Here is a 23,052-nt window from a genome sequence, read left to right on the forward strand (position 1 = left end):
TGGGATAGGGAGGGTGGGAGGGAGACTCAAGAGGGAGGAGATATGGGGATATATGTATATGTATAGCTGATTCACTTTGTTATAAAGCAGAACCTAACACACCATTGTAAAGCAACTGTACTCCAATAAAGATGTTAAAAAAAATAAAATAAATTTAAAGTAAAAAAAAAATTTTTTTTTTGAATTCCCAAAGTGCTTCCTTTGGGTGCAGGACTAACCTAGACTCCAAGGTCCTCTACTTCCAGCCATCATGTGTCCTTGGACAGAGTTCTTGACCCCCTCCTGAGCTCAACTTCCTAAGGCTTAACGTGGGGGTTCTTCTACCTCACCAGGCAGCTCTCAATTTCTTAACACATAGTAGATAATGTTAATTCACTGTCTTTCCTCTAGTCCGCTCTAAACCTTGCTGAGAACATGGAACTGCTAAGCTCCAAATACAGGGTACATCCAGAATTATGGGCCCAGAAAAGACGAGATTGCTCTAAGAAATTGAAATTTTCAGTTTCTTGAAATAAGAGCCAACATAACATTATTGCAATGGCCATCTGTGGGAATCATCCTTGCATATTACCCACAGTTAAAGATGACTTGTGACAAAAGATGAAGGTGCCATCCCAAAACGTTCTCTGCAATACATCAGTCCAAATAGTATCATCAGATGACCCAAACTTACCACAAGCACTGTCTTGAAGAAATATAATAACAAAAGCCTCTGGTTTACAGTAACATTATTGTCCATGAGACTGCTACTCTAATTGTAGATCATGTTGACTTCTATGACAGACGTCCTTGGATTGGAGATGGGCAATTCATCAAGTTATCACTCAAGAATATTCAGTTGCTCTCCTCAAACCTGGGACTCAATGAGTAACCTTCTCACCTGTAATGTAACAGCCCAAGCATATACACAGAAAGGCGAGTGTGCCTGGTGTGGGGAGCTGATGCCAGCCACACTCTCCCACTGTCAATTAATACATCATCACTCCAGTTTGCACATCGGTCTCCTGGGGGCTTTGTGCATGTGAATTGATTCCTCAGCCTAATCCCCTCTGGGAAAATGAACTGAGTTCTGTTCTTGAAAAGCTGAGCGATACAATCTGTGCTATCAAGACTCCCACACTGGCAGTGACTCTAAATGCCCTGGATCCTATAACGACAATACCTACATGTTGGTGCCTCATCGATCATGCAGGAGGTGCGTACCCTGCAACCCGTTTTCCCCCCACCAGACCCTCCTCTGCCTTATTTACCAGCCCTGCTCCCTCCAAGGGAGGAGGAGTTACTGCTTTGGTCAGATTCAGACATTTGTCAGGCCACTGACAGGACAAGACAGGGTGGCTGTCCCCTTAGCAGCCCAACTGACATTCTTTTTTTCTTAACATCTTTATTGGAGTATAATTGCTTTACAATGGTGTGTTAGTTTCTGCTGTATAACAAAGTGAATCAGCTATACATATACATATATCCCCATGCCTCCTCCCTCTTGCGTCTCCCTCCCACCCTCCCTAAACCACCCCTCTAGGTGGTCACAAAACACGGAGCTCATCGCCCCATGCTATGCGGCTGCTTCCCACTAGCTATCTGTTTTACATTTGGTAGTGTATATATGTCCATGCCACTCTCTCACTTTGTCCCAGCTTACCCTTCCCCCCTCCCCGTGTCCTCAAGGACAGGAATAAAGACATTCTCTTTACTCCCTTCCCCCACTCACCTGGCTCTCAGGTATGGCCCTCGTCTCTTTACCTCCTCTGAGAAAGGAGTATAGCTAGGACTACAGACCCAATCACCTTCCACTCTACTCCCACAGGTTCAATGGAACATACTGGTTTCAATGCTCAATTTAGTGATAAAGTAGGTAGGGGGTTTTGAATGGAATAGGATGTATCATTTGACCTTAAGCGCAAGCCACATTTTTCTTTCTTTTATCAGAGAACCCTAGTGAAATCCCATCCACTTAAACCCTAAAAACTTACCAATTGTTTTATGTAAGTCTAATTTTGTCAAAGAGAATATCATCTCCCTGAAAGTGCAGCTGATTTCTACATTCTCCCTGTATCTTTTGTTTTCTTTCATAGTACCTAGCACTAAATATTTGTTCACTGAGGTTATTTACCCTTCACTTAGTATAGATATATTATTTTTATCTTAAGCCTCTGATCTTTTCTCACTAGCCCTATATCAATCATCATAGTTGGGTTCTTGGGGCCAATACAATTATAATACAAATGTGACATGGGAATGGGAATTGTGGGGCAAGGACTAATTATAAGGTGATCATCCCAGCGACACAAAGTATAGTTCTACTAAGAGTTTCTAACAAAGATAAACAAAACAGTTTAAATTCTTATAGAAAAGGCACAGCTCCCCTAAAAATCATGTGAAAACTTAATAGTCTGAAAAACACTTGACAATTACACAGGATAAATCAGAGGCCATGAATTGACGCAGATACTGGATAAAGAGGTGTCAGATATTCACACCCTCAAAATACACACAATTACTTGACCTCCAAGGACCAAAGGGAATTAATATTCATGAAGTAGAAAGAGACAGCCAGCTTAGGGAGAGGACAAACCAGGGCAACAAAGGAGACCCGAGACAGACCTCTTGCCATCGTTTCCTGGAGCTTCCTGATTCTTGCCTAAGAATCAGCCTGATGCAGCTGGGCGTGTGGTCGGGGAACATGCTCTGCAGTGATGCTGCCTGGGTTCCAATCCCAGCTCTGCACCACCAGCTGTGGCCTTGGGAATCTTACTGGACTTCTTAAGCCTCCCTTTCCCCATCGGTAATATTGGGATTACACCAGTTTATTTACATATGTGAATGGCACAGTGCCTGACACACAGCACGCAGCAAATTATCCTGGGGTCTTGACTCCTACTAGCCATTCTAATCCTGAGCCGTTCTTCAGACCTCCCTGTCAACAGGGAAGAAGATTCCTCCTCTTGCTTAGGCTAACCCTTCCATCCCGTCCGTCTTGGCCTGGGACTTCACCACCCCTCCCCCGCCTTGGAGAGGTGCTCAGCTGGTTGCCCCCTCTCTGTCTGTTAGACACATCCAATGAGCGTCCCAATGCCCCCTTCCACCTTAAAATCTCCTCCATCAACACTGTGTCCCTCTACAAATACTTCCCTACATCTCTCTTGTTCTTCAGAGAAACTGATAGAAAAATCAAAGGCCACCTCATAAAAGGTAATCTCTACTCCAATCCTCTGTTCACTTCTCTGCTCCTGCAGCCTAGAGACTGACCCACACCCACTGAAGTTGCTCTCAACAAGGCTGACACTGCTTCCCGGATGCCAAATCCAATGGCCATGTGTCGTTGACAATTATGTGCTTGACAGCAACATTAGACTGTATTGTGCTCTCTCTCCTAATGTTCTGTTCCCTAGGGTTTCACAACACTCCCCTTATTTTCCTCCCACCTCCTTAATCTCCTTTGAGGGCATCTTCTCTCTACTTGTCCTCTCAACATTGATACTTTTCAGGACTCAATATCCGGCTTTCTTCTCATCTGTCTGCTTGCATGCCGACTTCACTGCCTTCCTGGATCAGTTTATGATTCCAAATTTACATCTCCAGCCCTGGTTTCTCTCTTAAATTCCAGATCGCCACTCCTCAGCCAAATGCCTGGGTATCTTCACTTGAAGGTCCTACAAACAACTCAAATTCAACATACCCAAAACCAAATACCCATATTTCCTTACAAACTTCCTTCCAAAGCCTGCAACTACTCCTGTCTTCCCTATGCCCATATCTGGCAAATCAAAAATGCATTTCTACATTTGGGAATGTGACTTTTTGAAACTCAAGCACACACGTGTATATACACACATCAAAATTTTGGCAGGATTACTCCAAAGTATTTGAAGCGTTTTTAAAAGGGCCTAGAAAAGGAAGGAATCTCTTTCCCCTTCCTCTGCCTGAAAGCAGACTCTCAGCTCCTTTTCAATGAGACTTACCTTTTTATCTTTTTTTTTTTTTTTTTTTTTTTGCGGTACGCGGGCCTCTCACCGTTGTGGCCTCTCCCATTGCAGAGCACAGGCTCCGGACGTGTAGGCTCAGCGGCCATGGCTCACGGGACCAGCCGCTCCGCGGCATGTGGGATCTTCCCGGACTGGGGCACGAACCCGTGTCCCCTGCATCGGCAGGCGGACTCTCAACCACTATGCCACCAGGGAAGCCCTACCTTTTTATCTTAACACTCATCCCCACACAACACTTCCTCCAAGAAGGCTTCCCTGAGCCCCTGAGAGCACAGTACACAGCTCTCCTCTTGACCCTCAAAGTTCCCCATTTCAACCACTGCACTGTCGAGTATCTTACTATGTTAGTGACTCAGTACCATCACCACCAGTTAACAGGGCTTCCTTCCTCACCAGGATCTGAGCTACTGTTTTAGTTATGTTTGTAATCCCAGTGCTTGACATAAACAAATGCTCAATGATGTTGGCAGAATGAATGCATGGCCAATATTGCTAATAAACCTGGACAAGGCTGGAGAGTCGACAATTTAAATTATAGGCCCAGCATCTTATCTCAGATTCTGTGACTCACTGTGTGACCTTGGCAAGTCCTCTCACTCCCTAAGCCTGGGTTTCTGTATCTTTCAAGGAAACTGGAACAGCAATATCACCTTCCTCACAGGGCTATTGACACAATTAAATGAGATGAAGTCCATAACATTTCTTAGCAGGTAATAGCAGGTTCTATAATACTTTGGGGCATTTACTGGGAGGTGGTGGGGGGATAGAAGGCAATGGAGCAGGGGAAGGGGTAGACAGGAAATTTGCAGTTTTACTCACATGATGTAAATTCAAGTTTGCTATCTCCTCCATTTTGAAAATGGAAACAGTGTCAAGATAACAAGAATAATCTAAAGGATCTAATAATGTGACCAGGGATTAGTGGGGTACACGTGGGAGGAGGCATTTGGTAGAGATATGAATGGCATACTGGTGTCTTTTCAGACATTTGTGGTGCCTGAGCTTTCTCAGGAGGTGGGGAGAAGGGCCAAAGACCTTGAGCACCGTAACCTGTTTTCTCCCTGAAAAAGATCATCATGCTATACCTAATCCAAATGGAACTTAAAATGATTAAAGTCACAAAGCAGCTCAGCGTTCATTAGGGATTCAGGCAAAGGCAACGCTCAAGCACTAATATTAACTGTGGTTCTTAGCCTTTGGAGTTGGCAAGATGAACCCAGCTTCCTGCAGACCAAACACTTATGCTAATTGACAAGAAACTTTCTGGGAAAAGAAAAAAAGCCAGCCAAATCTAAGAGACCTGTCATCGCCAGGGTCATCAGTGAAGTGATAACCAGAAAAGAGCTGAAATCAAAGGCTGTGTCTGCCTTCCCCGTGCACACTTGTTCAGTGGGAGCCCATGGTGGTCACAGCTCCTTTAACAATATTTATAATGAAGGAACGACGCTGCAGATGTCAACCTCGATTATTCATAAAGCGTCCTCGTGCTCAGATCCACCCGGAGGCTAACAGTAAAAGCACCTGATTCCCAATTCTCAAACACAAAAGCATACAGAGCTTGAAAGAGGAGCTGACTAATAAAGTTTGCATATCCCTAAGAAAAAGAGCACACAAGGAAGAAGAAAAGGAATGGCAAGATTAAACAAAAACAGTAAGCTTGGATGGGAAATGATAAAAATTTTAAAAGGCAGGAGCTTAAATCTATTTTCCTCTTTTTCTGCCTTTTTTTTTTTTTTTTTTTAATAACGTCCTTGTTCATTTACATTTCAGTATAAGCCATTTGGAGGAAACAGCTGTTTTATCTCCTGACTAGAATGCTGAGGTGCTTTGAACACTTACTGTGAGAGCATAAGGTTGCTAAACTCTGTTCCGGAGAACACTAGTGGCTTTAAACTCTAAGGACAGGCAGAGACAGGCCTTCACCTCTGGTTCTCTTAGACAAGGAGGCCTGAGACCAGAGGCTTGGAGGACCCACGTAGGTGGTCTGTGTAGGGGGAAGAGTCCCAGGCTGGCTCTGGAGTCTACACCCAGGCTCTCCAGCCCCCTAGCTCTATGACCTAATTATTCATCCTTCCTCAGTTTCCTCATTTGTAAGATGGGAATAATAATACCACTTCCCCCTAAAGCTACTGAGAATATTTAATTAAATAAGGAAAATAAAGCCCAGAGCTGGGATTATAGTGGGCCCTTAAGAAATGCCACTTATTTGCTGTTATTATCAATCCTGACAAGATTGTCAAGTAGAAATTAAACTGTTTGCTTTTGGATTTAGTGATTTTAATAGAAGTATGGTTTAAGTTTAGGGTAATGTCATGTTGACTGTCAAATATCCTAACTGGTCTCTCCTTCTGGGCACACCCTAGACTAAGATTCTACTTCCTGGTCCCTTGTGGTTGGGTGGCGTCACGTAACTAGTTCTGACCAACAGCTGTGAGAGGAAGTACCATGTATCACTTTTAGACCCAGAGCTTTAATTGTCAGTGCAAAACCTTCCAGAGCTCTCTTCCCATTGTCATGATACCTGCAAACGTTCAAAATGATGCACTAGTCCATCAACTCTGGGGTTCATAAGCCTCTTGAATTTTAGCTGATTTAATACCTTTTCTCATTTTTGGAAACCCTTAGTAGCTCTTCAAATATTGGTTCTGCCCCATTATTTCTGCTGCATGTGACCACAAAAGACATACACTGGGTGTTCTTGCAGCAAATGTTGACAATAGTTAAAAATTAGACAAAACCTCAAAATTCGTCAATAAGAGGATCACTAAAGTGAATTATATTCATTTAGTGAAATATTACATAGTAAAGATATGAACCAACCATATATAAATCAACATACACAAATCACAAAAACCTAATCAGAAAAAAGTATGCTTTTTTTAACATATAAAAATGCTACATATGTTTAAAGGTACATAAAATGTAGTTGAAAGTATAGTAGTATGCATGAGAATTATAATATACAATGAGAATAGAGGTGGCTTCTGAAGGAAAAAAGAGCATTGGGATCAGAGGTGAGTATTAACTCTAAATATAACTTCTTATTACTTTAAAAAACAGAAAAGAAAAATATGAAGCACATATCACTAAAAGATTATTACAATTGTGTACATTTGAAATTTTTCAAAATTTGTAAACCAATGTGACTAAATGAACATATAAAGGTACATGTCAAGGCATGTTCTGCTAAATAACTGAGAGTCATTCATGAACACAATTTGTTTAAAAGGTACTTAATATTTTGGCCCAGTCTCTACAGGATCTCTACAGAGATCCAAAACTACAATGGATTAGACAAGACAGAAGTTTCTCTTCTGCGATCACAGTCTAGGAGCTAGTCATCCAGGACTAGTGGCACAGTTCAGCCATCTTCAACCCAGGGTTTCCATAACAAGATAGATGGATGCTCTGACAGCCTCCACCACATCCACAGAAGAGCCAATGGGAGAGCGAGAAAACGTCAAGGAGACTATACTTCATTCTTTTTAACGGCATAACGTGAACTTACCACACATTTCTCCTTCTCTTATCTTACTGGTGAGAACTTTACTGCATGACCACATCTTGTAAGGGAATGTGACAAATGTGCTCTGTGTCTGGGAAACCACACACCTAGCTAAACTCTACAGTTCTATTATTAAAGGAAGAAGAAAAGATGGATACAGCTGCACCACCAGCAGCCTCTGCCACAGGATGGATTAGGCGGAGCCAGGACTGAGGTGTCGCAGGAACATTTACAAAGGGGAAAACTGTCCTTCTGTCTTTATCTCGGGATCCAACCCCACAAACAGTCCCTGCTCAGCTTTCATTTCCAGAGGTGCATAGCTCTAGTCTTAGCTGTGCTTCGTTCCATAAGCACCTTCCAAGAGTTACACATTCTATGAGGTGCTGGAGGTTCAAAGACAGAGTGACATGGACCCTGCCTTCAAGAGAAAAACACAATTACAACACCCATGATCAGCATGAAAATGGTAGTATCGATGGTTTTATCTGAGCACTGGGGTGGACCCATGAACCAGCCAGACAGTCTCGGAAGACTTCTCTATAAAGTCTCTCCAGGCTTCACAGAGAATGTGATCCTGGAATTGAGGCTTGCAGTTTGCAAGAAGGAGGCTCTCAGGGAGATGGGGCTCTGACCAGAGGGAATAACATATGCAAAGGTAAGAGAATGGGAAACATAACATGTACAGGAAAACAAAGACATTCCGTGTGATGTCAATTAATAAAGCAGTGAGCCAAAGACGAAGCTGGTAGCTTGGGTGAGGTCAGATCATGGACAGTCATTCACAGGAAGGCATTCAGATTTTATCCTGCATATACAGAGAAAGCCAGGAACAAATTTTGAACCAAGGAAGGGACAATGTTAGGTTTTTTAGAAAGATCATTCTGAACGCAATGTGGAAGATGGATCAGGTGGGAGAGAAAACTATCAATAGGAAACAAAGGCAGAGGTTGACAGTTCTGGGGGATGGGGAAGGATGAGTTCAATTTGTGACCTGTTTGCTTTGAGGTCCCTATAGGACACCTGTTAGAGATGGCCGGTAAATACGGTATTGGACACATGTGAAGCTCGGGAAAGTTCTGGCTTCCACAGTCTGTTACTCCTTCAGTTTGCAGTTTCTGGGGTGGAGAAAATGCTTTTCAGCTCCAACACGCATTTCTGCTCCTCATTTCAGGGGGCTGGTCTGCCACTCCACGACAGTTGAGAACCCTGGTATCCCCAGCCGGTGCTCCCAGACTCCTGCCAGTGAACTGTCCCCCACATCATACAGCGCTGCTGGCGGCACAGTGCTGGGAATTCAAATCTGGTTGAACACCTTACTAACGGAGCGATGTGAGCCCGAAGGGAGACCTCTGGCGCGAGCACCCAGCTTCGCATCTAGCCCTGTCACGTTTAGCAGTTTTATCAGACAAGATGAAGGAAGACAAGGCGTCTTCAACCCATTTCCAGATGACATCAAGACAGAAGAGGCAAGTTTGTGGATGTCAGGATGAGAATTCAGAGAAAACTAAATACGCTAAAATCAACAAGATAAAATATAATGGGGAAATATGGAAAGCCTGTCAAATAAACTTGTTCAAATAAATGGATTGCAAAAGTAAACTCACGGGGAAATTCTGCTAAAGGTGTTTGCTATCCAGAATACTTATCAAGCACCCTGGAAAATGTTATCCAGAGCACAAGGACCACCATTTCCCAGGGATCAATCAGCAAAACAAACCTGAATCCATTTTCCAGGGAGATGGCTCCCACTTTAAATAAAATGGGTGGCCAATTATTTTCTCTCTTAGTTACCTGTTCTATTCTGCAAGTACTCCCGTTCACTCACTCTGGATTCTCTGGACACACGGTTACATTTTTCTACAAAGATCTTCCTAGAAATGCTATTTCATAATTACCTGTTCATCGATGTATTTTTATAAGTACTAACCAAGACTTAAGGCAGCTTCCAGACTGTAATCTGACCATCCTTATCCGCAAGTCACCCCTTGACTAATGTTCACACAGCCCACTGTACCTCTCCCTCAAACTTCCATCACCATTGTAGTTCGTTATGTCATTTTCAATGTTTGTAAGCTCCACATCTGACTGATTCATTAGTCCATCTCCAGTGCCTCATGCAGAGATGGCCCATAGTAGGTACAGAGTAAATATATACAGAAGGAGTGAATAAATGAATGAAAATAATAAATGACAGACACCCAGCAAGATTCATAACCTGATCCTCCTACACTGTTGGTGGGAATGTAAATTGGCGCAGCCACTATGGAGAACAGTATGGAGGTTCCTCAAAAAACTAAAAATAGAGCTGCCAAATGATCCAGCAATCCCACTCCTGGGCATATATCCGGAGAAAACTTATTTGAAAAGATACATGCACCCCAATGTTCATAGTAGCACTATTTATAATAGCCAAGACATGGAAGCAACCTAACTGTCCATCGACAGATGAATGGATAAAGAAGATGTGGCACATATATACAATGGAATATTACTCAGCCATAAAAAAGAATGAAATAATGCCATTTGCAGCAACATGGATGCAACTAGAGATTATCATATTAAGCGAAGTCAGACAGAGAAAGACAATCATATCACTTAGATGCAGAATCTAAAAAAAAAAAGATACAAATGAACTTGTTTACAAAACAGAAACAAACTCACAGACACAGACAACAAGCTTATGGTTACCAAAGGGAAAAGGTGGGCAGAGGGATAAGTTGGGAGTTTGGGATTGACATATACTATATTTAAAATAGATAACCAACAAGGACCTACTTCTTAGCACAGGGAACTCTACTCAGTATTATGTACTAACCTAAATGGGAAAAGAATTTGAAAAAGAATCTATCTATCTATCTATCTATCTATATAACTGAATCACTTTGCTGTACACCTGAAACTAATATAACATTGTAAATCAACTATAGTCCAATATAAAATAAAATTTTTTTTAAAACTTATAATTACCAAACAGGAAACGGGGTAGGGAAGGGATAAATTAGGAGTTTGGGATTAACATATACACACTACTATATACAAAATAGATAACTAACAAGGATCTACTGTATAGCACAGGGAACTCTACTCAATATCTTGTAATAACCTATAATGGAAAAGAATCTGAAAAAGAATATATATATATATATATATATATATATGAATCACTTTGCTGTATACCAGGAACTAATACAAGATTGATAACCTGTTTTAATAACACAAGATAATGTCAAAGTTCTTTTTTGTGCAACTGTTTCACGATGGGGAGATAAATTCTTTTAACCACTTTTTTACTAATTGTTCATCATTATCACTCGTGTCCGTACTGTCAGCTATTTCTAGTCAAATTATCTAGAAACCGCTAGTCACCGGCAGCAGAGGACTTGCCTGGGAGAGAAAAGCAGCAAAGAATATATAATACTGTCCCCTGCTCTCCTACACTCTAAGTTCTCCTTGTATAAAGTAGATATTCCAGGGAAGAAAGACATTCAGTCCCTGATCTCCTCCTCCTTTTCTCATATCCATATTCACTTTTTAGCTAGAAAAAAAAAATTGTTAAAAATTCCAAGCAAAAAAAAAACCAAAACCAAGCAAAAGCCCTCCTGCATAAGGCATGAGTAAAGGACTATTTGTATACAAGGGCTGATTTGGCTATGAAAAGGAGAAAGGTGGAAAAAGAGAGGGTCAGGAGGTAATTGAGAGAATGCCGACAGAATGTAGGTGAAGCTAATCGCATCAATTCTCTTTGAACAGCTCTTGCCCTTTGCATTACAGATTCCACATGCAGCCGGTGATGTGGCTCTGCCCTACACTCAACTAGAGCCATCAAAAATTCTCTCTGCGGAACTTGCATGGAGGATTCCTCCTGGTGTAAGTGCTGCCATTTCATTTTTATAGTGGCCTAATTAAGGTGTTCCAGTCCCTATTTGTTCTGTAAAACATACCATAACAAGCTACCATTTAAAAATTTGGCAAGCAAGCCATCGATTCCACTGCCCTAAGAGGAGCAAAATGCCATTTACAAATGACTGTCATGGAGGATTATTGAACAAGCTGTCAGCAACCCATCTCACAAATCATCTGGTAGGGACCAACCTAGGTGCTTGCCTGGCTAGATACTGGAAGGGAGAACTTCACCACCAGTTAGCTCAAATTCTTAATTTTAAAAGGCCTCAATTCTAGCTATTCCCACCCCTATTCAGAAGACACAAGAAGTATTTCAGAAAATAGCCAGTTTCTCCCATACCAAGAGCCACAGACAGTGAGGGAGGAATTGTTCGCCCTCGGAAGGATTAGGCCACTAATTGAGCATCCAAAGCTCCAGGTAACGTCCAGCCTCAAGTGAGTAATCCCAGCTGCTGCCACTCCTGGTGACATAAAGCGAGGGCTATTTTACTGTCACTGTACAGTGAAATGTTTTACAGTTAAACATTTTGTTCCTTTATGCATCTGGAAGTTACGATCACCGTGTAGCACAGTTTTTAAAAAAAAATTCACTTCACATTTGGGTTATGTTCATTCTTAATTTGTAGAAAAACAAAACTTTCAATATAGCTGTAATAAAAAATAGATTTGGGGTTTCAAAAACTCTCCCTCCTTTTTCTTCTGTTAAACTTCTTTGTCCCAAAAAAGGGTTTTCTGTTTTTAACTTTTCTGGGAATTCCCTGGCAGTCCAGCGGTTAGGACTCCGTGCTTCCACTGCAGGGGGCAAGGGTTTGATCCCTGGTCAGGGAACTAAGATCCCGCATGCCGCGCGGTGCGGCCCAAAGAAAAACTTTTCTTATGTTGTCAAGTAGAAACAGTGTTCCCAAGCAGACAGGCAGCAGGTAAGGCAGGTCAATCTTCCTCCCCTGTGTGAGTGCTACAGCACAGAGATATGTGCTTCACCATCAGAGCAGATTTGAACATCCATACCCATTCAGGACAGAAAAAGAATTTGGATTTAATTTTTACATAACAAGAGGTCAAGGAGTAATCCAAAGGTAGGCAATTGTGGCCATTCTAATGACCACTCAAAAATAAAGCACCACCCACAACCCAGAATGGGAGACTTTTTATTTCCTAAAGAAACCCATTATGTGAATATTTTAAATACCCTAACAAATATTCCAGTTAGGCTTGCCAGAACTTTGACTTGCCCAGTAAAAGGTTTGGACTGTCATATATAAGTTTCATGCCCATTCTATGGAAACAACCATTCAGAAGGGGAAAAAAAAAAAATTGAAGGTTACACTGGCCAAATTCTTTGGTTGCCAGCTTTAAAGTTGGTTTTTCCTTCTTGTGAAAGGCATGCATACATGTAAGGGATTCTGTCCACCATACCCTACCTCTTCCCATTCCCTCAAAAGAAACAACACAAGAAATAAAATGTGTAAGGCACCACATATTAGCATCCTCCAAAATCATTTCTTCAAGCATCCATTGATCACGCAGTGCTTGTTACTACTGAAGATTTCATATACTTCTTAACTATGGCTTCCAATCCATAACTGTATCTAAATCAAAGATAAGGTATATTGGAATTGAAAGGAAAGTAAAAATTTAGATTCCTTTTTACATCTGTGATGGCCAAGACACTTGAAGGGTGTCCTTTTACATTTTTAATCCCAGTTCCCTAGAAGCAAAATGTGTGAGTATTCATAGCAGAAAACAAAGGGAATCAAAAGAATAATTTCATGCCACAACTATTATCATAAGCAATAAAATGGTTAGTTAGAAGGCTAGTCACACTTTAACCACTTTTGGAAACAGATGGTTCTAAATGTGACTAATTTTCCTGAACATTTAACAGCAACATCAGAAATTAAACATGCTACAGAAACCATTAAGGTTCGGTCCCACCCCTGTTCCTATCAGTGTTGTCTATTAGGGAAATCATATCACATTAACGTATTTACATTAATTGAAGGAGGAAGCTTGAAGAAAGAAAAGAATTAGCTATCACTACATAGTCCAAAGCAAAGCCTGGCTCTTCCTTTCCCATTTTAAACCAAATACCCGCTTGCTGGTCTCCCTTTTGGCCAAGAAAGTTGGCAGATCAAGTTCAGGTTTTAAAATAAGTTTCCTTAGCTAGAATCTTGATCCATTCCCGGAAGCTACAGTACATTTCCACCTCAGATGAATAAGAATATCCTACTTGTAAATGTCGTGGTCTAGCAAATAATAAAGAAGGCTTGAAGCAGGAATCCCAACTCCAATCCTGGTTTTGTCTGAACCTACAGCAAACAGTCGAGGAAGAATGAAGATTTACACATGCCGAGATCTCCTCCAGCCACCGTTCAAACCACAAGCCTCGACAAGCACTGGCTATATCGACCTTTCTCAACTAAACAGCCTCGGCGAAAATCATTTCCCCAAGCCCTCTCTGCTGCTATATGACTTAGACACTACAAAACTGTGAAGTGTTTATAAAGGCTTCTTCTGAAATCCTTCGCTCCAAAGATGTGATGATCATTAATATCTCCTGTCCTTCCTTTTCAAGGGACACATTTCAGATGCTTCATGAATAAACAAAGATATGGACGTTGTGTTTGCACCTCAAAACTTCGACTTCAAAATGAGCAGGGGGATACAGTGTCACCTACCACTCCCAGCAAAAGCGGAGAGACAGGGAGAGTCCTGAGACGGGTGAGTGGGGCGAGGAAGAAGACAGGGAGCCTGGTGAGCTCAAGGCCTTAAGGCCCTTCAGTCTGAGAAGACGGAGAATGAAAGCGAGAATGACCAAAGGCTTTATGGTCATTAGGAACCGAGAAACCGTAAACAAGAGCTTGTTCACAAAATGCTAGAATAGAACTGGGGAAGGGGTGGGGACCTGAAAAGAGGGGCAATTTTGACATTGCAAACAGAGGCACTTAGGATAAAACACTGCTTTCCACAGTAAATCGATGCAATTAATTAACTTCCTCAAACCTCCCCCCCTTTCTGTAATATTAAATGGACTAATATCTGTGAAGCTCTAGAAGAGTATATATATTAAGTGATCACTTATTATCAACATCATTGATTCCTTCTACCAAATAATAAGATCCTTAGCAACGGGGATGTAATCTCACTCACATTTTCACATTTTCATTCCCCCACAGTGCCTAGCACAATGTCCTGCACATGGAATATGTGTCTGCTGGCCATCTCTCCAGGGACGGAGAAAACTGATATGGAGCGATGGCCAGTTTCCATGATGTAAATACCCCCATCAGGGCGAACTTCAAGCAACCAAGATGATGTCACTGAAAGCTGTGTTGGGAAGAGATGCAGCACGTCATCAGTTCTTGGGGGCTGTAAAAGCTGCCCCAGCCCAGGACTGGATGCACTCAGTAAATAACTACAGAACTGAAAATGGCTCAAACCTTAAATGATTTTATACCATGGCCAGCAAAGAGCCAGGTGCATGGCTGTTACGAGTAGGACCATGCATTCGTCATCACCTGCTCTCTCAGTAGAATAATCAGGTTTTTCTCCCAGCCAAGAGTTTGACCTCTTCATTGCTCAGATGTCACTATTACCAAAGAATTCTACATGTAACTTTAGCAGGAAACCTTGTCACTACAGGACACACGTGAACTGTATGCACCACTAAAAAAAAAAATGTGTCATGGTATTTACTGTTACCAATAAAATGTATACTATGGGTTAATAAACCAGTTACACTAGGTAACTAATAAATGAAATGAATACGAGGCACTCAAGAGAAGAAACCACAAAGCTTTAGAACACTTAGTGAATGCTCAGTCAACGTAACCAGTTCTTGGGAAGAAGGCTTCCTTCTACACAGGCTCATGGCTCTGTTGGCCTTGACTGCTCCACATCAACTCTCTCTCAAGCTTTGTCTAGCCCACTCTAGGTCCCTGCCAGGGCAAGCTGCCTCAGCCACCTGGGCCACCAATAGGGGCAGGTCGCCCTGGTGGTTCTGTCCCCCTGGCCTCTTCCTAACCATTTCTGATGATATTCAGAAGCAGAACTACACTTTCTTTTTCTTTTTGGCCATGCCGTGTGGCCTGCGGCAACTTAGTTCCCCGGCCAGGAACTGAGCCCCTGTCCCCTGCATTGGAAGAGTGGAGTCTTAACTACTGGACTGCCAGGGAAGTCCCCAGGAACTACACTTTTTTCTTTTTTTTTTTTTTTTGCGGTACGCTGGCCTCTCACTGCTGTGGCCTCTCCCGTTGCGGAGCACAGGCTCCGGACGCGCAGGCTCAGCGGCCATGGCTCACGGGCCCAGCCGCTCCGCGGCATGTAGGATCTTCCCGGACCGGGGCACGAACCCGTGTCCCCTGCATCGGCAGGCAGACTCTCAACCACTGCGCCACCAGGGAAGCCCAGGAACTACACTTTTAACTGCTTTTCAGCTTAGCAAAATTAGCCTCTGAAATCTTTGACTGAAATCTTTGTTTTCTTTTCCTTTGCTTTCAAAATGAGCCTCAGCTTTGGTTGCTTTCATCTGAGAGGAAGCACTCTTTGTTCTTATCTCCATTCAAACTGTTCAGCCTTTCTTGGTGCCTATCTCCCTCAGCCTCCACTCACTCGACCTCTCTCAGCCTGTGAGGTGTGAGTGTGAGTGTGTGTGTGTGTCTCCTTAATCAGAATGCCCCTTTTAGCATGAGCTGTAACTTACAATGAAAAGCTTCTCTCCGTCAATGCCCCATTAACTGAACTCTTTCCTCCCTTTAAGAAAAAGTCTGCATACTTTGGGAAGAAACTGTCATGCTCTGCCTGTAGGTCATGTACCTCATAGTTCTACCCATGACCTCTGGACACCTCTTTCTGAACGTTTTTCCCTCCTGGTCTCAGTTAGAAGGGCCCATACCTCTCTTTTCCTTAAAGAAGACACATAGTTTTTCTAGGTCCAATAAAACAGACAACCAAGACTGCAAAAAATAAACTCACCAACCTAACCAAATACTATAAAATGTTCATGGAACTGGGGTTCAGATCAGAGGCATCCAGAAAGACTATGTATCTTATTGCAGTGAGTTTATTGTTCTAACACCAGGTGACATTCATCAGTGGATCAGTCTACAAATTATTGAATCTCATCAAGGAAGCTTCTACACTCTTGCTTTCCTCGGCAGAAATAAATCCACTGTTTAATATATGTGTGGAGACAAATTAATCCTTCTCCCTCTAGATAATTCCTGTTAGAGAGAGCTCTATCATAACATATATCATGCAGATGCTTTAAAAACAGTGTCTTATTTTTAGCAGTCATTAAAAGCATTTTTTAAATTGATGAATTCTGAAGTCTGCGCCCAAGTAAGAGGAATAATGGAACCGACTTATGAAGAGGGCTTGACAAAGGAGAATCAAGGCTTTACGGAAGCATGTAATTTGGGAGGTCCTGTTTAAGATAACATGACAATAATGAATACAAAATTAGGTACAAAAGAAAATATTTAAAATGGCTAGGGCTTCCCTGGTGGCGCAGTGGTTGAGAGTCTGCCTGCCGATGCAGGGGACATAGGTTCGTGCCCCGGTCCGGGAAGATCCCACATGCCGCAGAGCGGCTGGGCCCGTGAGCCATGGCCGCTGAGCCTGCGCGTCCGGAGCCTGTGCTCCGCAATGGGAGAGGCCACAGCAGTGAGAGGCCCGCGTACCACAGGAAAAACAAAACAAAAAAATGGCTATGTGCAAGTGAGGAGTCCTGAAAATTAAATTTCATAAGCTTCATGGTAAACCACCTCTCAACTAGGTATTCCTAAGAGCAAGCCCCTACCAGTGCTTTCTACAGGTTAAACCGATTATAGAGAGAAGTCCTCTTAATTGTCATCCCAGCCTTCTGAGAAACACATTATTTCTAGCTTTGCTGCAAAATTGAGGAGACCAAGGCCAAGAAAGGTTGAGCAACTTGCCCAAGGTCACACTGCCATAGAGGGCAGAGTTAGGACTTAACTCCAGTGCGCTATGGTTGGCCAGAACACAATGTGGCCTCCTAAAACCAAAAGAATATTTAGAAGTCTTACTTCTACAGTTCTCAATGTTAGTTTATTTTTCTTCCACCCTAACTTTCCCAAGAAAAAAGGCACGACAGTTAGAGTGTTTAAAGTGAACATAGATCTGGACCTTGAAGTTGCACAGAAGATACTCCATCATTAGGTCTTATGTTTTCATTCCCAATTGCTCCAATTCAATCCTCCCAAACACGATGAGCCCCTTCATCAGTCATGGCCAAATGGGTTTCAAGTGGATGAAAGTTATAGCTGCTGATTGTGGGGTTCTCCAAATCACTAAATTCAGATCATTTCGAATGTCAAACTGGCACTTAACGGGCAACAGCTGAGAATCTGACTTGATTGTATTTTGGAGTAAAATCCTTTCCAAGCTAAGGTATTATACTATAATTCCTCACATTACCCAGAAGTGTCATCAAATAGAAAATAAAGATATTTTTCACCTCCGTAAGTAATTCAAAAACATTTGATGATGATCCTTCTAATGTGCAAAGCTCAGGAATAAAGTTGCTCACTTTCAACGGGAGCATTAACTTCCTCAGGACCCAGAGGCTATCAGGTGTAGTGAGATGGGTCATTTAACAAATGGACCCTAAGAGGCAGAAGGAGCGAAGTACCTTATGTATCCACCACCGAATGTCATTTAAAACTGTAATTAAAGCCACAAAGACCTAGGCAAGCATGAGTTAAGCTAATCAAGAGCATTTAACAAACATACTGTACTTCACACACAACACACACACGCACACAGAGCCTGGCTACAGCAATAGTACTGCCGTGTTCCAACCAACAACAGAGAGCTCTAGCTTGGTTTGTCGATGTCATCCCTATTTTCAAAGCAATTCAAGAGCAGTTTACTTGTTTAACAATTAAGAACCATTTGCTGTCAGTAACTGAGGGGAAAGAAAAGGGAGAAAGTGAGGGAGAAAAGCACTGTCTTCCTAAGTTCTGGCTGACACTTACACCTAGAAAACTCATCCAGATGAACTGAATGCCCTACTGCCTCAGCCAGCTCTTTTCTGTAACACACTCTGCCAGCTCTGCTCTAAAGATGTGCTCCAGGTAACAGTGTGGGGCACCAAGGACAAGTCTGAAGGAACTAAAGAGGAAGTAACCCGAAGTCGGGCTCATGTAATAAGCTTGTGAGAACTGAAGGGGCCCCCAATGCAACTTAATCTCAGAGTCACATCACTTGCCGGGGAGCCGAATTTGATGGAGCAGATGTATTTTGAGCCTCATATGAAGTTATTATTTTTTCAAGAATCTGAAAGACCTCCTTGGAGATCACTTCAAAACTCTGAGCATCATTTTTTTTTTTCCCTACCATGTGCCAGGCACTGGGGTAGGAGCACTATGTAGATGGTCACTCATCTATGGCTATCTTGTTTATACTTTTGACCCCAGGACCTAGCACGGTACCTGGCACACAGTAGGTAGCTCAAAAATAGTACCATCAACATCATCATCACTCTTGTTAATGGTAGAGAAGTTCACAGGTGACACAGAGGTCAACATTTTTCAGAGGTGTGCTCCTATCAGGCTCATGGAATCCCTAGGTCCAGATTCTAAGAGCTATCAAGCACCTAGGGTATGGTTTAGGTGGGAGTAGGACAGAGTGAATGACTTCATCAGGGCTTTTGTCACAATTCTCCACACAAGTGACAAAAGCATGCTACCATGAGGCTAAAATGAGTTGTTACTGGTTAGAAAAATTGTGTTCCTCATTCAGGAATCTACAGTGTGACTTTTTAAGGGAGGCCTGCATATTTCACACTGATGGCTTCCAAGTCAAATTACAAAAGGAGATTTAAATAAGAACATGACGGTTTTACCATGACATCTGAGTGACCCTCCATGCTACCCTCTGCTTTACGCAATTTATATTCATCCACTCACATCTCATCACTTCCTCCTGTGGTAGTACTGGCTTCATGCCCCACTTTACAGGTGGAGAAACTAAACAGATTACAGGGAGGCCAGGGAAAACGAGCAAGGGGATTTGGGAGACAAGCCCAAGAAGAAGGCCTTCTACAAGTGAGGCTGAGAGCTAGGAAAGTCCTGAGAGGGGCACCTGGGGTGAGGAGACAGAGAATTTGGTAAGCTAAAAATCTAAGGGCTCTGGGACTTCCCTGGTGGCTCAGTGGTTAAGAATCTGCTTGCCCATGCAGGGAACATGGGTTCGAGCCCTGGTCCAGGAAGATCCCACATGCTGCGGAGCATCTAAGCCTGTGCACCACAACTACTGAGCCTGAGCTCTAGAGCCTGCAAGCCACAACTACTGAAGCCCAAACACCTAGAGCCCGTGCTCCGCAACAAGAAGCCACCACAATGAGATGCCTGCGTGCTGCAAGGAAGAGTAGCCCCAGCTCGCCGCAACTAGAGAAAGCCCACGTGCAGCAATGAAGACCCAACATAACCAAAAATAAATAAATAAATTTACTTAAAAAAAAAAATCTAAGGGCCCTTTAGCCTGGGAAGATGGAGAATGAAAGGGGGAATGATCAAAGGCTATAAAATCATGAAGAGTAAGGAGACCATAAACATGGGTTTGTTCACAAAATGAAAGGCTGGAGATAGAAAATGTAAGAAGTAAAGAGAGATAATGGATTGGATGCAATCACCTAAGAGAAAAATCATTAAACAGAAAAAGATGAAAGGCAAAGTCAAGATTTAGAAGTACCCAGGGAGGATGAATGTCTACTAGACACATTTTTATTGATTCTCTACTAGGTTTCTAGCCTCATGCTAACCTCTTTCATAATGATCTCATTTGATCCTAATAACAGCCCCTCCAGGGAGAGTGTCGAGCTTTTTCATAGCTGCTCAAACGCTTGGTCAATTGAATTCAGTGCTAGTGACTGCATTCCATCAGAACAGCTAGGTTATTTTCAATTTTTCATAATGTCTCCAAATCCGTGCCTCTGGTCACTCATTCTATTGTGTTTACCTATTTCTGTGTTCCTGTTCACTCTAACTGAATTCAGAGTAACTCTGCTATTCTGAACTACTGTGCTCACCCACACTCTTTGTTCTCCTTTCCAATGAACCCCCCATCTGTCTCCTCATCTATTATGGACTGAATGTATGAGTCCTCCCAAAATTCCTAAGTTGTAACTCCACCTTCCCATGTGATGGTATTAGGAGATGGGGCCTCTGGGAGGTAATTAGAATTAGATGAGGTCATGAGGGTGAAGCCCTCAAGAATGGGATTAGTGCCCTTTTAAGCGTTAGAAGAGCTTGCTTCCCTTCTCTGCTCTCTGCCATGTAAGGGCCCAATGACAAATCAGCAGCCTGCAACCCGGAAGAGGGCCTCACCCGAAACCAATCATGCTGGCACCCTGTTCCTCCAGCCTCCAGAACTGTGAGGAATACATTTCTGTAGTTTATAAGCCACCTCATCTATGGTATTTTTTTGTTAGAGCAGCAGCCCAAACTAAGACATCATTTTGCAGAAACCCAGAATTTCCTCAAAAAAACAAACAAATCAATAAACAGAGAAACCAAGAAAACAAAGAAAGCTATTTATGTGGGTCCAACAGCAAAATGTAATGTAGATGGAGCCAAAAGAGGTCTTTGAGAGCTAGAATAATAAGCTGCAGGTACTTAACAAGACAGTAGTCATCTATGATAAATGTAAGAGTCTTTGGTTGAAAAAAACTGTAGGCGAATAGGTTTATCCTATTAAAAAAGAAAAACTTAAAGAGACTTGGTCAACAATAAATCCAGTATGAATCACCAACTTCATATAACTTCCAGAGAAGATAATGTGACTTGGGCCTCGTTAACAGCTACTATGCCTAAATCAGAACCCACCCCGCACCCACCCCTGACATGAATATTACTTTCACTTCTAGAAGCTACGCCTAGAACAAGCTATAATTTGTTCAAGGCAAGCGACCACAAGAGTGAAGAAATCCAAGCCCTGTCATGTGAGGAATGGTCCAAGTTAATGGGAATATTTAGCTTAAAATATTGAAAGGAAGACTAGGGATCAAGGAGAGACATTAGTTGTTTTCAATAATGCAAAGGGCTCCCACGTGTAGAACTAGTTTGTGTTGGTTCACGTTATACAACTCCAAGGAGCAGAACAAGAACCAGTAATAGCAAAGATAAAAGCAGTTCTCTTTTGGTGACTTCCCTGGTGGCACAGTGGTTAAGAATCCACCTGCCAATGCAGGGGACATGGGTTCGAGCAGATCCCACACGCCGCGAAGTAACTAAGCCCGTGTGCCGCAACTACTGAGCCTGCGCTCTAGAGACTGTGAGCCACAACTACGGAACCCGCGTGCCTGAAGCCCATGCTCCACAACAAGAGAAGCCACTGCAATGAAAAGCCCACGCACTGCAACGAAGAGTAACCCATGCTCGCCGCAACTAGAGAAAGTCCGTGCACAGCAATGAAGACCCAACGCAGCCAAAAAAATAAATAAATAAATAAAAGCAGTTGCCTTTTATTGTGTTCTTTCTCTGTGTCAGATACTACACTAGGTACATTATATTCATTAGCTCATTTAATTGTCGCAACAATCTTGATATTAATGAGTGGCAGTTACCAAGAAACAGATTTAAAACCAACGCACAGAATAATATCCTAATAATTAGAGTCGGCAGAGGTGAAACAGGCTGCACTGAAAGACATCAGGTGTCCATCCTGTCACTGCATATGATCCATTATGTGCTGGAAAAACTCTAGGTGAGTGGGTGCTGTTGAGAGAATTCAAGTAGCAGATGGGAAGCTGAGTTAGGTCCTACAAGTCCCTTTTAGGACTTGCTAAAATAAAGATATAAACAAGGAAGGCCTAATAGATGCTTTTGAATGAACGAAACAGAGGAACAGGAAACAGACCAGAAGGAGAAATCAAAATTTATTTCAAGGAAAATGAGGTGGCATTAATGTAAATCAAGACGTCTTCAGTAACAGAACAAAGTCTCATCTCTACGGGATGATCTGTTTCTGGTCTCCTGCAGTGGCAAAGGCGATGGGGTGAATGAGTCCTTGGGGCCACGTGCACCCTCCCAGTTTTGTGGAGAAGCTTCAGGTGACATGCTGCGTCTCTGGATCCTTTCAGGACTTGGCAGCTGCCAGATTCTAGAATCCAGCAGAAAAGAAGCCTCCAAACACCCCTGTGGTTTCTAACCACTTCAAGCTGCTATTCTTCTCATGGTTTTATTGACTAAAATTGTGTGCCTGCCAAAATGACTTCTGTTAATTTGCTAGGAAACAGCCTTGTGTACTCTGGAAGGACTTGGACGGTCCAAAAACCTGCCAGCAGCAAAGAAAACTATGGGAAAGTGAATAAATTGGAACTCTTCAAAATAGCAGCAGGAGTATTTTAGACATTTAGGACATGTGATGGCATTCAATTTTAGAAAACCACCTCCAGTGCCCATCTTCGTGCTTTTTCCTGCTTTCATGTGCTCTTTGCCTAAATTAGGAGCAATTGGATCTATTCTCTATGTGCTTCCTACAAGGAAGGGAGAGAGAAGGGAAGGAAGGGAAAATGAGAAAGCGGAGAGCAGTATGGAGGGAAAGGAGGAAGAAAAGAGAAGAGGAAAGATATATTCACAGACAGATGCAAAGAGTGGGGCTGCGCCCCCTTAAAAATAGTAAGGGGCTCACGGA

At 42.5% G+C, this 23,052-nt stretch overlaps 1 pseudogene; it reads left to right on the forward strand.

The window, feature by feature from the left end:
- The window catches only part of LOC114903835, a 179,274-nt pseudogene that overhangs the window by 118,018 nt on the left and 38,204 nt on the right, over window positions 1-23,052 (forward strand).

Source organism: Monodon monoceros, unplaced genomic scaffold (genome assembly GCF_005190385.1).
Source record: "Monodon monoceros isolate NGI ecotype Baffin Bay Population unplaced genomic scaffold, NGI_Narwhal_1 Super_Scaffold_21, whole genome shotgun sequence".
NCBI lineage: Eukaryota > Metazoa > Chordata > Mammalia > Artiodactyla > Monodontidae > Monodon > Monodon monoceros.